This window comes from Alligator mississippiensis, chromosome 3 (assembly GCF_030867095.1).
Source record: "Alligator mississippiensis isolate rAllMis1 chromosome 3, rAllMis1, whole genome shotgun sequence".
Classification (NCBI taxonomy): Eukaryota; Metazoa; Chordata; order Crocodylia; family Alligatoridae; genus Alligator; species Alligator mississippiensis.
This window is the reverse complement of record NC_081826.1, coordinates 210,386,517-210,400,435: the sequence shown is the minus strand read 5'-3', so window position 1 is coordinate 210,400,435 and position 13,919 is coordinate 210,386,517. Positions and strand designations below refer to the sequence as shown.

Below are 13,919 nucleotides of genomic sequence, written 5' to 3'. Positions count from 1 at the left end.
CTGCATAAATACAAGCTATAATTCCCCTTTTATAGCCCACAAGACTCTGGCTGTTAAATAAGCAGCCTAATGCATCCCTTCTGGCCAAAGAAAAAGTAATTTTGTACCTTCGCACACCCCAGGTGTCCATGGTTTGTCAAAAGCTCCATGGAATGGGTGCAGCTAACAATTTAGAAATGTAACTACCTAGTATTAGTTTTGTACACAAACAAAGAGACTCACCAAAAAGTCTTTTTTAGTTACTGGCATAAATTATTTTGTTAAATATTACCAGCAACAAGATGGCAAACATTCAAATTTTTGTTTATGTGGGAGCACACCGACAGAGAGATCCTAAGCTCCGTCTAAATATAAATGGGGAAGTTATCAAGACTTCTTCTGGCATTGATGTGCAATACCTACCATACTGACAAGTGCTCCACCAATCTCAACTGGTCTGTTGCCTTAAGTTAAATTACCTGCACAAGTTTTTGCAAGACCAGAATGAACAAGAAAATTAATGAACCCAAAGAAAAACTTCTCATTTTCATTTAAGTTGTACCATAGCAGACTGCAGAGCCTGAGGAACAAGCACCTGAATTCAACTCAAACCCATTTCAAGTCATACCACATTTACTTGCATACCACCCACACACACACACCTTTTCCCCCAAAAATTAACCTTCCAAAAAATGAATGTGTGTGCCTTCAGCATGGAAGCTGATTTTCCACCCATAATAAAAATATGAGAGGCAAAGATGGCTACTGCTTCTTTTTGTTCCCTCTATGAGTTGCGTTGAGGGAGGGAGAAAGTACAGCAGGCGTAGAACTGCAGGGGAGAAGAGAGTTGTGGTACTGTCATATCCTTCTTTGATGCTTGCTCCACTACACCCTTTCCCCTCCCCCCGCCAGTTTAAAACTAACTGCATGGCAACAAAGGGGCATTTCTTTCAAACAGCACCAACAGCCAACTGACTTCATTGATAATTATAAGAGATCCAATTCCCACCAATTACTCTTTACCCTGTCTCCTTTTCAATATTTTGATGTTCCACTAATCAAGCTATCCTTTATTTGGCAATTTTTGGTATCTGTTAGCTGCTCCTGCTATGTCTCTTCCCATTCTGCATCCCTGCAGACTGGTTTTAACTCTTTTTATAATCCTAGATCAGCCCATGAAACTCAGTCTTCAACAGCAGCTAGTTTCAGTTTTTGGCTGAGCAACCAAGAACTGCTGACAATTCAGTTGTGAAAGGCAAAGTTGTAGCTTTTGCCCAAGTAGGAAAGTGAGGGTGAGTGAGCTGAAGATCAGATTCCATCCCTACTCTCTGACCATAACATTAATTTCTAAAAATTCTTTCTGCCTTCCCCAAAATAAGGTGTGTGAACTATGTGAGAAAATAGTTTGTGAAAATGTCTTGCTTCAATTTTTTTAATGCAAATTACATAATCCTAAATAGGGGTGTATTTGGTAGCTGTACTAGTCTGAGACAAAAAGACACAAAAAACTAGAGCTCTTGGTTCCAAAATGATACCTTTTATTAGACCAACTGGAAAATGGCAAGAAAATAGTCCTTTTCTGCAAGCTTTTAGGATCAAAGTCCCTTCATCAGGCTCTGGGAAAAGTATAGATGGTACAAGATGTTAAAAAGTCCCCATAGGTAGGAAATATTTCATTACTTCATTAGGTATCGTTTTGGAACCAAGAGTTCTAGTTTTTTTGTATAATCCTAAACATACATTTCTTATATACTGCATAAAATCTACATTTCTGCTAGATTCAAAATAAAAAGCATGGTAATTCCCTTATCATCATCGGCACATTTACTATAGCTCATCTGAACTTCAGCCTTTAAGTTTAAACATTTAAGTCTCTAATTAGGTATGTAACTGCATCAACTTATTATGTCATGTTTTTGCAAGATTAAGGCCCTGACAATGAAACGCTGAAGGCGATGCAAGACCATGCTTAGGACAATTCACTTTTTAAAATATTTACTAATTAGACCCTGAACATTCCTTAAAAGTGCTTATTCTCTGAAAAATGAAAATCATCTATGTTGTAGCATATAATATTTATTGCATCTCAAAAACCATCACGTTTGCTCAGTTTACAAGTAAAATGTTTTGTTTGAGGATCTTGACCAATTAAATCAAGAATGACTAAATATTTTATTGGGAAAGTCATCCTGGAGAGGTGATGGCTCTTTTTGGATGGGAGGGCAAAGCAAGGTAAAAAAAGAGAAAGTTCCTAGTGTTGCTAGAGTTCTTTTTGAAGAATGGAGAAAAAAATTAAGAAGAATAGCTTTGAAGCTAAAAGAATATCTGAGCACTCAGGAAGGCAGAAGAATAAAAAGCCAAAAAGTAGAGCAAAAAGGTAGGGCAGAAGTGTTTCGAGGCATTTGGTGAATGAAATGATATACTGGATTGAGAGGAGAGAAATAACTGATTTATGATGGGAGCGAGAATATTCCAGTATAAGTTAGTTAGCATATGCATTGCTTTGGATGTGTTACAAGGGCTGCCATGCACTGAAAATTTCTTCAGACTTTGCGTGAACTGCCAGAAACAAAATTCAGTTTTGTCACACCAACATTCCCACTGAAAGAGTGCCATGTTCAGGAAGCAAGTTTAAACACAACAAAAATTAACTCCATACGAAATATTGTAACATAGTATTTGTACGAGGGGTGCTCAACCCTTGGGCTGCAAGCCAGATCTGGCCCCCAGCACCATGCCATCTGGCTTTTGTCACTCCCAACAGGTCTGAAAATTTGGCAGTGGAGGGAAACGGTGGCACTGCTTCCCTGCTGCTGAATTTCCAGACCTGTGGGGAGTTCCATGGACCAAATAGCATGCCCCCCCCCCACACACACACACTGGATTGGGTGTGCAGAGTCCAATCCCAGTGTGTGGGGTCTGGTAGGGGTGGCTCAGGGCCCCAGGACCTGATTCAGGTGTCCAAGTGCCAGCTGAGGTTTTGTAGAGCCCAATCTGGACATGAGGGTCTGGGTGGAGGCAGCACAGAGCCATATCTGACCCATAGACCAGTCCCCACAGCACTCATCTGGCCCAGGGGCCAAAAACTTGAGTACAACTGGCCTATACCAAAACATAACAATGATTTACTGGAAGTTAGATATGGCTCAGCAGAAACTATATATTTTTCCTGTTGAAACTTTACTTTGAGAGATTGCAAAATTAAAAAGGACAGCCTAAGAATGACTTTTTACAGAAGTAGCTCCGCAAGACAAAGCAGAGTAGCCAGGAGTTCGACTGTACAATAAACATGAGCCAAACCTTCAGAAGTTAACACAAAAGTGGTGGCGGGAAGGAAGGGAAGAAAAGTGAAGTCAAGGACTTGAGAAACATTGCTAGGAAGATCTTTATTTCAAGACAGTTTTCTGGAGAACAGTCAAAAGGAGCATGGATTCCTCCCCTCCACCTTTATCTTTAATGCCACCTTTTCCCCACCCCCGCCAAACACAAACATTCCCACTGTTAAGCGGCCTTCTTCACTGGAAAAATGGTGTGTATTTCTTGAGTAAAGTGTTTTGCAATAAAAATCTTGCAGCGAAAAAACCATGGGTAGCCCTCGCCAATTTTTCAAGATCCTGAACACCTACAGCACCCCGCTACTCAAATATCTGTTACTGTTCAGCACTACTAAAAGTCATACTATGCAAGGGACCAGAACCTTCTACTGAGCAGACCTCTTACACTCACTTAAGTATTACTTAGGTTGTAGAATAAAAGAAAAAGGGAGTTCACTCCTCTTAGTGTTGGTGATACTATCATTAGGGCACATCCAGGCTCAACTAACATGCTATTTTTCCTCTGACCTTTAATCCCTGCAGTTCCACATCTGATGATAAACATTTTTATTGGTTGGACTACCAGTGTTTAGGGATTCTCTGAACATCTGAAAGAGAATATGCCAGCTAAGCAGCAATAGATCTTAGAAGTAACCAATGCAGACAGAACCAGCTATATTTATATTAAGATACATTAACATACCTCTACAATCAGAGGTCTTTGAAGAAAAAGAAGTTAATTTCTAAGGCGGGGCAGGCAATTATTTTGGGTGGAGTGCCACTTACTGAGTTTTGGCAAGCCATTGTGGCCTGCATGACAGGCAGCATGGGACAGATAAATATTAATTTTCTAAATTTTTTAGGGGCCCCATGGGCCAGATAGAATGGCCTGGCCCACCCCTGTTCTAAGAATTAATGCCCCAAAACACCTAGGGGACTTTGTCATTGACCGAGAACCCATTCTACTAGACAACATACAATAAAGAACAAGATGACAAACTGATAGCTCTTCAGGGTAGGTACTAAGTGGAAGGCTAGAGATACATTCCAAGAGGCGGAGAAATCAAGAAACAACGTAACACTGTTCAGCAACATAGACAGTTGCAGAGTATCAGCATCTTAACTCAAATATTTTTGGTCGTCTTCTTCGAGTCCCCAAATCCAACCTTTCTATATGGTCTGGTCCCAATAGTCTGTACAGGGCACTGCTTCTTGGTGTTGCCAAATCTTGTGGTGTGCACTGTGGTACTACCTGGGCATCCATGGTTCGCTTCTCCTGACAAACACATTGGTCAGTTGCACAGAGGTCTTATGATTTAATGAGAAGTTGCATCTTCTGAGTACACTAGTATTTTTGGTAACATCATAACAGAGAACTGAAAATTCAGAGAGCTGAAATTTGAGGGGGTACAGAAAGGTGGCAATGTAGGTATTTATAAAGAAGCTCCTGCCAACCAGCAAGAAATAAAAGCACAAAGGTGCTTGCTTCAAGAATCTAACAAGTTAGTGATGGGGGATGGCTTACCAGGCCAGAGGCAGAAATCATTATTTCAATACTGCTGAGGAGGGGGAAATGAAAGGGTAGAGTTAGACCATGAAGGACTCTTAAAGCAAGGAGAAGCAGATGTTTGATGTGATAAATTAAGTCAGTGAAGGGATGTTCGAGACAGTAGCAACATGATCAAAGTGACATACTGCCACTTTTTTTCCTCACCTTAACGAATGTTGAGATGTGAGATTATCAGGCCAGCATAATTGGTCAAATATCCCTCTTTCCTTCTGTATTTTGTTTTTGGTGGCAGAAATATGGGAACAATATCTTTTTTAAATGCATTTTCGTAACATTGATATAAACTGAAAGAAAACACAGAAATGTTACATTATTGTGAAAGTGAAGGAAGGTGAGATTCTAGAGAGACTGACAAGGTAGACAGATCATAGAGTCAGGATTACTTAACAGTTTACAGTGGTATTTTATTGGAAATACAATGCCCAACTTTACTGCCAACTATTAAAGAGTGCGCAAACAGCAACTCCACTTTCAATGGGCATCCCTTCTGATGGACACAAGCTGTCACAATCTCAGGGTATTAATATGTAATTTCATAAACACTATGACCTAGGAAGTGAGATATTATCATAAAATTTAAGCTGCTGTCTAGGGAAGTTTATGGTTCTAGTCTCTAAAGATGCTAACCACCCTGCCTTCATCATTGTATAGGTGCATTAAAATTATTTGAGAGAAAAATGTATTGGGTTAGCTTAATAGAAGTATGCTGGAGAAGTGAACAGAAAACATCACAATGAGTACAAACAGCCTCCCAAACATATGCTAATGGGGCAATCCCATGACAACCACCATCTCTTTCCAGGCTTCAGCCAAAGTTTAGGCAGCTGCTTGCCAAGACTAGGAACTTAGAGAGTAGAATCATTAAACATTTAGGACCATTCTGGGCAGAGAGAGGAGCAGAGATTTTCCAATGGGTTATGACCTACAGGCATGTCTTGCAGGAGTCACTGAAAAATTTGGGGACATTCCAAACTTACAGGGATGATAAACCTCAAAGGAGATAGGCATTCATGTGGACTGTTTATTATTTCAAGTTCTGTTTCCACTGAAATGTTTAGGTCCTAAATAAAAATAATAATAAAAAATCCTCAGTGCTAAGCACAGTATCAGGTTGAGGGATCCCATTAATTAGCACTCCCAAGGAGAAGAACTGCTGCTATTAAATATAATACAGAACAGGTAAGGTTAGTACCTGGAGAGTTAAGAACAAAAATTACTGACTGCATCTCAAGGGAGGCAACAATCTGAGACCAGGAAAGGGTCAGAGGTAGTTATCCCAGTCACAACACCAGGGTTAATTGCTGTTGCTAGCTTCCAATACAAATGTTATCAGTTCTTAGGAATGTGTGGGATCAGTCAATGATGATCAATAGGCAAGGCCAATTTTAAGAAAGGTTGTTTTTTTTTTTTTTTAATATATGACATCATTTTCTACAACCCCTCCTATAGCTAACTTACAAATATAACTGCCTGAACTAGCACAAAACTGCCATTATTTTTTATTTTTATTACCATAAGTAATTCTACTAAAGTCAACAAAACTACTCATGGAAACAAATACCATACTCAACAGGAAATATATGCAGGATCAGGCCCTAACAAACTGACCATTGCCGAATGTCCAATTGTGTGTGAAAATATACATAAGATGCAGGATGGTTTGATGGAGATAACATTGATCTTTAGGTGTTTGCCTAGTATGAATTAGTATAAATAAATCCCATAATTACAAGAACTACAAAAAAATAATGTACTAGTTTGATTGAGTTTAGTGAAATACACTCTTACAATGTACCTCCACAACCCAAAAATACCGGCTTCTAAAACTATTAAACTACTCTTTAGTGAAAGCTACTGTGAACTGGTTATCCCAGTGAAAAAACTTGTATGTTTTTCTAATTCTCTCATACTGATTTAGAGTATGTTTCTATAAGTAAATGTCTACAACAAGTTTCCTAAAATGTAGATATTAGGAACTGATGTTCATACATTATTTAATGTTCTCTCATGCACACTGCTGGTTATACTTAAACATAACAGCAGGTGGTAAAACTATTACACTTAAAAAAAAAAAATCAACAATAGACTGAATTATGAAAGTTTTCATGTAGTATGGATTTACAGCAACTCCATAAAATGAGAGAGATTCCTAGCCAAGACAACACTTTCAACATATTTTTCAAAACTGTTTGGGAGCAGATTCAACTATAGTCCTAATTTCACTTACACTGGCTTGCAAAATTTGACTTCCTGTTTTGATATACCAAGTAAAATTCATCCTCATGGTGAAACATACAGATACTGCTAACTGTTGAACTATATGCCTTTGTTGAAATTTCAAGGCATTTTAAGGACTCCTAATCCGTTAAACAGTTTATTTTAATGGATGATATAATCAAACTGCCTAAAACAATTTATTACACTAAACACTTATGGGGGACAGGGGGTGGGTTAGTTCAGACATTAAGGATCACCTACGTCAAAGCATCAAAAGACCACGCTAGGCAGCACTACCACGATGCTTGCCATGCATACTCTACTGGAAAAGGGATGTAATGTAGACACAGTGCAGTAGTGACCACCTGCCAATAAGACTGCCATGTTGGGAGATTCAGTGCCACGTGAGGGTAGCTACATTGCATGATTCAGGATGCAGCATATACGCAACAGGAACATGCTTCACTGGTATTACTTAGAACAGTTCCTTGATCGTATAAAAAAGCAGTGTCCAATCCCCAGCCTAAGGGGCAGGTCTGGTCCATGGAGCTATGCAATCCGTCCTGCCGGGTTCCCCCAGGGTCCAGAAACTGGGCTGGGAGGTAGCGAAGGAGTGGTGGTGATTAACTCTGAACCGCTCCTCCACCAAGTTTCTGATCCACAGGGTTTGGATAATGTGGCACTGCACATGTGATTCTCCCTGCATGCACGAAGGTGGGTAAGCCCTCCCTCCCTCCCCTTCAGGCACACGCAGGGCTTTGGCAGCAGGGCTGGATCTTCCACGCACAGCTGAGGGTGAGCAACGTGGATGGCTCCTGCACATGAGGGGCATCTTGGCCCAATACAGAGTGCAAGAAGGTAGGGATGGCGTGATAGGGACCGATCTGAAAAATAGGCAGCTTGGCCCAAGCTGGATCACGAGAAGATATAGGCAAGGGGACAGGGCCCAATCCCAAGTGTTCAGGGGGTGCAGGCAGGGCACTGGGCCCTGATCCCATGACCACCATATGGAATGCAGGACCGGGGCCCAATCTAGCATGCACTGGATTGGGTCTATGGACCCACATTGGCATCTGACCCATGGAGCAAAAGCACCAAGCACATGCCGTAGACTTGTCTTTACTGATATTTCTGATTAGTCATATTTTTCTTGTGCAGCCTGCTAACACGTATGAATATTTCTTTTTAGCTAGTAAATGGACTACATGCTGATATATGGAATGTAGACTTGTAACAGAGCAAGAAGAAATAAGAACGCCAAAGCCATAGCCAAAGAGCTGTTCAACCATACTTAAAAACAAGATAAAAAAATTGATTTTTCTTTCGGGTCTAAAGCCACCTGGTAAGGGCACTTATTTGAAAAGGACTGCAATAAGATCAAATAAGGTGACTTCTATATCAACTTCTAAAGAAAATTCTCAGATCTACCATGAGCTGGCTTAAAACCAACCACAGTGACAAGATAATGCAACAATATTTCAAAGAATAGAAGTTGAATCCTTTACAAACTACCTAAAAATTAGCTGTTCTTGGTATTTTCTTGCTATTTGATCTGCAACTTGATTACCTCTGAAATATTTTAAAGGTAATCACTTAGGGTGATCCAGCCTAGTTTATTTATGACTAATCTCTCACAAACATCCTTTAAATATAACAACATGATCTAAAGTTGTTTTAAACCATACTATCATTCAAGTTTCCATAATTATCTACAAAATACCTTCCCTGCCATGTACATAATCAGAGTCGGTTTGACCTTCCTAAAGTTTGAGAGAAACAAAAAGCACAAAATATTTAGAGCAGCAGACCTTTAAATGACTACGTTCAGCTGTTCTGTTGTTTTTCAAAATACCAACTGTATTTGGCAAAACATGTAGGAATTAAAAAAAGTGTTGTATTAAATTTTTAAAAACAGGCTCATTTATTCCACAAGTGGAATATTTACAAATCTCAACATGATTTTAAAAAGTTAGTTTGGCAGCAAATGAGGAAAAAGGTAGGGAATAAGATAAACTGATTAAAGTATTTTCTCATGCCCCCATAAAGTTAGAAAACCTTAGGAGTTCAACAGAAGGTGAACTTAAATTACTTGAAACCATCAAAATTTAAGTTGGTGAAATTTGCTGTTAAAATTAAGAACAACTCAATTATAGCTTGTTGTTTTCACAAAGGTCCAGTGACAAATATTTTATGTTAGAGAAGATGTCTGTGTGTTTCCCATTTCTCACCACCACCTCCTAGTTTCTTTTGTGCAGTAATTTTTTGTTTGCAATTTATTTTCTTGAAAGGCTCATTGTACAATATGATTAGGTAAAAATGTCATCTATTAAAGTTTAATGTAGTTTGCGATTCCATTTTTTTCTTATTAGCCATGGTATTGCATTTGTGCCTAAAATGCAGCCTAATATTTTCTCCCCTCAGTGTACAAGAAATAGTCTTATAGTAGCCGCTGTACTGTGCTCAAAGAAAGGATTAAAGTTGAGATCAATCTCATCGTATCTACTGGTCAGATCTGTTAGGTACATAACAGTCATGAAAAGTTTTTTTCACTATTTTTGTTTGGGCGCAAACTCACCTACACAGTAAAATTACAAAAAGATTCAAGTTGTTAGACATCCAGTTATTATTCAGTTACAGAACAGATGCGCTTGTACCCAGAAACCTTGAACTTTTTTCAGGTACATAGTGCATTTCACGTTTTTAACATTAAAAAATGTCAATTTTGAAATGTGGTTGATATGTTTCTCTGTGTCTCACGTGATTCATAGCACTCATCATCTTCTTGGAAGTTTTAATGGTTCCATTACCTGGTCTTTCAGATGGGATACTGTGTGAACCTCACCCCAGATCAAGACCATAACCAAACTCTGAAGTAACTTAATTGAGGTTGTATCAAGTATTAGGGGAAAAAAAATAATAAAAAGTTACAAACTTCTGTTAGAGATAGAAGAAGAAAGGGAAAAGCCGGCCTCGCAGGCATTAGTATTATATTTGGCTCAGAATCCATGACATAGATATGCATTCCAAACAGATTTTGTAACTTGGATCTACAACTGACCTCAAATTTCATGTTATAGTTATGATCTCAGAATGAGAAGATTTCTTTCACCTCTAGCAAATTAGCATTTTCTAGCTTAGACGCAATTAGGAGGAAAAGCACTAGTGGAACCAGTGTGTATGTCAACATATCAGTTAACTCCAGTATTGTATGCTCAAACATCACAAGTACTCTATTAAAGACCACGACATTTAATTTCATCTCTCTGAATTTTTTCTCATGACTGCAAGTATGCAGTCTCTGTCAACTAGAAACTTCTAGAAACTTCCCAAGCAAAGACTTCAAGAGCTGAAACGTTACTCTTCAGACAACTAAGAAAGAAAATTATGACTGCCAGCAAGTTTTTGTGGAATAATTACAGCAAAGCAGCAGTGTAAGTTATCCCAATAATTTTAATACCAGCTATATTAAGTGAATGATAGTCAATTAAACACCAGCATCATCCTTGAAATTTCAACTCTGAAAACAAGCTTTTTACCATTAGCTGCAAACCCCCCAGAAAACAAGGAAACGTATGTTTTAGGATCAAGATGCAGTAGACTACTACTATCTTAAAAAATAACCGGGGGGGGAGGAGGAACACACTTCCAAATCACTTGAAAATGGTAAAAATATAAACAAGAAATGAGGTTAGTTTAACATCTAGTTTAGCAAAAGAATGCAGGTCATCACCAACGAAACCAGAAGGGGGTGCAGTTGGTAAGAGAACTTGAAGGAGGGGGGGGTGACTGCCTGACTAGTGCCAGGAGAGGTAAGAAAAGCGCTTGGTTCAGTTCAATAGCAGACTAAAGTTCATGATGGTGTTGGGCATTTCTAAAAATCTGGAAAGCACGAGTGTTGTTTCCATAAAAACAATCATACTTTGGACATGACATGGTCATCACAAGGGCAAACAGACCTGGATAATAAAGTAGGCGTTGCAAAGCAGGATATGACAAGTGTTAATTCCAGTTCTGGATTCTGCCATAGGAGAGAGCACTTTACAAAACTGACATCTCATGAGAAACGGTGCAGGGACAGCGAAGATGGCCAAAAGCTTCAGCATGTTATGGTTTTCACCTACACCACCCCCATCCTGACATAACTGGTTTGTTATAACATGACCATCCTGGGTTGATACCTCCCAAGGAGCTATGCCCTGCAACCACAGAAACAGCCCTAGAGCATGCTGCACGTGTAACAGTATTTCATCTCTGCCAGCCTTTTGGTGCATCACCTCCCCCCCTCTCATCCCCAAGCCCAAAGAGAGAAAAAGATACGCACATTCCAGTCAAGCCTCTGGCAGCCGGGCTCACCCGCCCCCTCCCCCTCCGGCCCAGGCCTGGCCAGCCTTCCCAACCCGCTCTCACGTTAGGTTGCATTTGGTTGCAAACAGCAAAACGCAAGGCAAACGCTTCCAAAGCGAGGATCCTTACCCTTGAAATCCCGCCATGCCCGCAATTAGAGGGTGAACTGTTTTCCTCCCCCCTTCTCTCTCTTTTTTTTTTTAGAAGGGGGGGTGGAAGAGACAAAAGCACAAAGGTGGGGGAGGGGGGGGAGGAGAGACTAAGCAGCAGTGGAGACAGACAGAGGAGGAGGAGGAGGAAAAGAGCCTGGTGGAGGAACAGGACAAGCGTCAGCCATGTTGCTTGTGTGCGTGTGTGTGTGCGCGTGTGTGAGAGTGTGTGTGTGGGTCCAGTATTTACAAACCTGCAGCTGCAGCAGCGCTTGGAGCCTGGGAGAGAGGGGAGGAAGGAAGGGAGGGAGGCGAGAAAGGAGGGGAGGGAGGAAGGGAGAGAGGCACAGGGAGGAGGAGGAGGGGAAAGCGGCGGCAGCAGCAGACAAAGGAACCCAGAAAGCCCGAGACACACACACACACACACACACACACACACATCCCGTGTCTCACAGCCGCAGGCCTGCGGGCCCCTCCCCCCGCCCCGCAGTGCGCCCCCCTCCCCCCAACACCCCGGGCACGGGAGGAGGGGGCAGCCCCCCCCCCTTCGAACGCCCGCGGTGATGACGCCGCGAGAGGGGAGGGGCCCGCGCAGGGCCCCAGGCCGCAGCGCCGGGGCGGGGCGGAGCCGCGGGGGGGGCAGGGCCAGAGCGAGGCGGCGGCTTCCGGGAGGGCCGTCGAGGAGGAGGAGGAGGAGGCGGCGGCGGCGGCGGCGGGACTGGGCGGGGCGCGGGGGGGGTGGGGTGGGGAGCGGGGAATAAATAACGCGGCCCCGCGGGAGGGGCGGGACGGGGAGCGGCGTGGCTCCCCCACAGTGGCTCCCTGCGGCCCGCGCTCCGCGTTCTCCCCCCGCCTCTCACCTGCCAGCGGGGCGGGCGCGTCCCGGGGGGGCCAGCGCCGCAGCGGCCAGAGCCCCCTTCCCCGCGCCGGGCCAGGCCGGGCCGCCCAGCTCAGCTCAGCTCAGCTCCTCCGCAGCGGCAGCAGGGACAACGATAACGATGATGACGACGGCGGCGGCGGCGGCTGCTGCTGCTGCTGCCCTCGCCTGTCTCCACCGCCGCTGCCTCTTGCGCGCCTCTGCCACATTGGGATCCCCCACTACCCGCGCTGGCTCGACCGCCGGCAGCGAGGCCTCCTCACCTTCCTGCCAAATAGTGATCCTCCGCCCGCAGCCGCCGCTCCAGCGCGGCCCCGCCCCCCCCGCGCCCCCTCCCCTCGCCGACGCGCACGCGCACTGCGCCCGCCCAACTGCGACAGGAAAGCGGGGGGCTTCCCCTCCCCTCCTGCTCCACCGGGCTCGGGCAGGAGCGCGTCTGCGCGGGCTCGGGGCAGCGTATCCCCCCCCCCCCCCACGCGGGGGTTCCTCGCTGCCTTGGCCGGGGCTGGGGTCGCTCCGCCCGCGCCCCTTGCCCCTGCTCATAGGGCCCCGCCTGGGCCAATGAGAGAGAGGCGGTCGCTTCCCTTCAGGCACGGGGTGGGAAAGCAACACAGCACAGACAGTTGACCAGTGCAGGCATGCTCACCAGCACATGCACGCACAGCTGACCAACACATGGATACACACAGCTGACCACACATGCATATGGCTGACCAACATATGCACACACACACCTTGCCAGCGCATGCACACATGGCTGACCCACACGTGCACATGGCTGACCAACGCACACGTGCACACACACAGTTGACCCACGCATACGCATGCATGCATGGATACACACACAGAGCTCACCAGCGCATGCACACAGAGGGCTGACCAAAACGCATGTGCGCACACAGAAATCCAGGGCTGGCCATCTTAACCACTATGGAAATAACCTGCTGAAAATCAAAAATCAATTGCACAAATTGAGAAATAAATGTTTCCTGTCATAGAAAAACTACCCGCCCCCCCAACACAATACACACACACTTTACTAGCAAAATCTGTGCCCCCCCAACCCCCGAGATTTCTCATTCGTGTTGTTTGTAAAGCACAAAATGTCCAGAGCCGTCCAACTCTGGCTGCCTTGTGTGTGGAAGGGACAGCCTGGCCATTTCTTGCTTCTTAAAAACAGTGAACTCAATGCTTTTAAAACAGCTCTGGTGAACTATATGTAAATATGCTTCCTGCTTCTCAAGAGTTTTGAAGGAAACTGCTTTGTTTCTCACTAACAAGGCTTCTCCTCAAGCATGCTTTGCCAATATAAAAATTGGCCAGTTACTCCTAGCTCCCAAATTGCTGTTTTTGCTTCTTGAGTCAAATCCAGCTACATATACTTCATTCCAATACAATTACTGATGTAATAGTATACCATAAAGATGGGGATGCAAGGGGCCAAGAGTTAGGTTGTGAAAATAAAATAA

General features: G+C 43.4%; 1 protein-coding gene across 9 annotated transcripts in view; it reads right to left on the bottom strand.

Moving 5' to 3' along the window:
• The window catches only part of SPIN1 (spindlin 1), a 94,463-nt gene extending 81,736 nt beyond the window's left edge, over window positions 1-12,727 (bottom strand). For 2 of the 9 annotated variants that reach the window (XM_019478076.2, XM_019478078.2), the window contains exons 1-2: window positions 11,554-11,821; window positions 5,008-5,147 (exon numbers count right to left, since the gene is read on the bottom strand). The gene's annotated coding sequence lies outside the window, so the exon portion shown is untranslated. The other 7 variants (XM_006277571.4, XM_019478079.2, XM_059724872.1 and 4 more) reach the window with 4 other exon arrangements.
• Window positions 12,728-13,919: the final 1,192 nt, after the last annotated feature.